This window comes from Sinocyclocheilus rhinocerous, unplaced genomic scaffold (assembly GCF_001515625.1).
Source record: "Sinocyclocheilus rhinocerous isolate Xijiao unplaced genomic scaffold, SAMN03320098_v1.1 scaffold1806, whole genome shotgun sequence".
Classification (NCBI taxonomy): Eukaryota; Metazoa; Chordata; class Actinopteri; order Cypriniformes; family Cyprinidae; genus Sinocyclocheilus; species Sinocyclocheilus rhinocerous.
Window position 1 is genome coordinate 544,033 of NW_015658531.1, and position 2,873 is coordinate 546,905.

A 2,873-nucleotide genomic window follows, 5' to 3' on the forward strand; every position below is an offset into this window, starting at 1 on the left:
TTGCTTTCATTATACTAAAATTCTATACAAAAAAAAAATTATGAAATGAAAAAAGTAATTTTTTTGTATTATTATTATTATTATTTATTAAAATAAGCACTTAAACAAAGCTAACATCTAATAAAAAGCCCAAAACTCTTACTTTCACTATAATAAAACGCTGTTTACAACTCAGAAGAGTCACAAATTGCAGTGCAATGTTTGGCTTTTAGATAAACAGAATAAGCTTTTGCATTTGTTTTCAGTTCAAAACACAAACTAGCACCAAGTTTATCACATGAGTATAGGACATTAAACAACACAGACATACAAAAAGATTCAAATTTCATCTGTTCTTGTTATATAGTGTATATAGTAAGAGAGTAAAACCAGCATGCATGTGCTCTAAACTGAAACACTCTATCCCGTTTGAGCTTAACCACAACACAGAAGTAGCAGAAACTTCCACTTGCTGAAGCCTTTCCTTTCTTTGACCTCAGTCTGTGCTACAGCAAAGCATGCTGGGTACACAAAAACTCCCAGCATGCCGGGTAAACATAAACGCAGCACAACCACAAACCAGCTTGTATATTTCTGGAAACCGGACTATATATAAACGCAAAAAGATTATTTCTGCTGCTTGTTCAATTTAGTTAATTCAATTAGCTATCGCAACGCAATTCTTGAACATTGTGAGAACTTCATTTCATTGCATGCAATTAAATTTATTAAACTGAAGTTTACTTAATTCTTGCACTGAAACTATGTGATCAGTTGTTGTTGGACCCAACTAGACGTACAGAAAACAGAAATTGATGCTGAAACTGCTGCAAGAGCAACGCTTCATTAATCTAATATAATGTTTGTGTAAACAAAACACAATCAAATATTGACAATACAATATTTATAATAAAATTATTAAATAAAATATAACACCATCAGTGTCGTTTACATCAGAATTCTACTATATTTAAAAAAATATTATTATTGTTTTATTTTCTATAATTTTATTTTATATTATATTTTTATGTTATGTTAGCATTTATTAATGTAAACTTATGGTGGTAAAAGGCATTAAAAATGTAAAGTGTAAATGCAAAATTGTACAAATACATCAAAAACATGTACAAATGTGTAAAAAAAATATTATTTTTAAATATATATTTTTTTACATTTCTTTCTCATTTTAAAGTAGAAAAACACAGTCCAATTATCTTTGTTTAACCTTGAAATTTTTTTTTTACAGTATCACATCACATAAAAGGAACAGAAAAGTCATGCATGTGAACGTGTATAACATCCTGCACATTAATAATAATAATAATTTTATTTTCATATTTTATTTATTAAAGCCAACATAAGGTAAAAAAAAAAGGTGTAAAAATGTAAAATGTAAATGCAAAATTGTATAAATACATTATATGTGTGATGTATTAAGAACTAATATAAAAATAATCACAATAAGTTATAAGTAGATAACTGATTTTAATATCCATTTTTTATAGTATCATCACATAAAATGAATATAAAAGTTCAGTTTAGTACAAAACTAAGACAAATTATTATTCATTGAAAAGGCCTTTTCTGTGCATAGAAACTGTTTTCTCATTTTCAGTTTACTCAGCATATTTATTTTACTTTACTTTATTTTAATTTTAGCCAATGTATGGTAGAATTCATTTCATGCCATATCCTGCACATTAATAATTAAGCTCACGGTTTGTACCTCCAGTGAAGTTGACGCTCATTTCCCGAGATGCTTCTACCGCCGATTGCAAAGTGTCTCCTCTTCTCTTCGCACCTGTAAATAATAAATACAGAGAGGTCAGAGTTCAGAGGTCACAAGGTCAGTAATCAGACTCTGATCGCACTTTCCAAAGGAAAAAGCAAAAGCTGAGCCAGAGCGAGTGTGTGAGGATTTCTGAACGTGTTAACATGCCAATCTGAGCGTCTGCTGGGGAATCCCAGAACGAAATATGGGTTAATGTTTAGCAGAGACTGCAATACCATGAATGCCTTCCAAACTAGAATGAAAAACACTGGAGTTCCCCAAACACACAAGCATTCATACACACACAATCTCTCCTGCACAGTCACTTATTTATTTAGAGGGCAACGTGTGAAAATCTCCTCCGTCACCGCAAACTAGGGATGCACCGATACCACTTTTTCCAGTACTCGCCCGCAAACCCATTTAAAAATTCAGCACGGCTCCAAATTCCTCTTCCAAAACAAGACAGACGAGATGCATTCCAGCAAATTAGCGAACAATCAGAGAAATCTTTCGCACAGCTCATGATAACCAGGGTTAAAGAGATGGAAAATGTGGCCTGTTAAAAATGTAAGACTGAAAAGATGTATTGGGTATTTTCACTCTGTGCTGTAATGTTAGTGTTAAATCTTGTTAAATCTAAATCTAAATGTTAAATTGTGTAGTGTTAAATCTCTCGTTAATTAAATCTTGACAGTACAATATTTGTAATAAAAGAATAAAATAAAATATTAATAAAAGAATAAAATTATTCCAAAACAACAAAGTAAAGTAAAATACTATATTAAACAAAAATAATATAAAATAATAAAATATTAATACAATTTAAAAAAGTTAATAAAACAATAAAGTAAAATATTAAATAAAACAATTACAATAATACAGAAATAAAGTACATTACTAAAACAATAAAGTAAAAATAAAATTATACTACATTACTATAACAATATAGTAAAATAAAATATTATAATGGAAAACTGGAAAAATATAATAATAAAAACACTAAAACAAAGTAAAATGAAATATGAAATAAAATAATAAAATATTAGTAAAACAATACAGTAAAATAAAATTATTCTCTCCTCACTGGATAAATGAAATCTGATCTGTGATGCAACTGTCG

The 2,873-nt window shown here is 29.0% G+C and overlaps 1 protein-coding gene across 1 annotated transcript in view; it reads right to left on the bottom strand.

The window, feature by feature from the left end:
- LOC107722698 (mitogen-activated protein kinase kinase kinase 13-like) overlaps positions 1–2,873 on the bottom strand; it is an 85,211-nt gene that overhangs the window by 60,654 nt on the left and 21,684 nt on the right. The window contains exon 2 of the mRNA XM_016531167.1: positions 1,706–1,780. The gene's annotated coding sequence lies outside the window, so the exon portion shown is untranslated. The remainder of the gene's footprint in view (positions 1–1,705; positions 1,781–2,873) is intronic.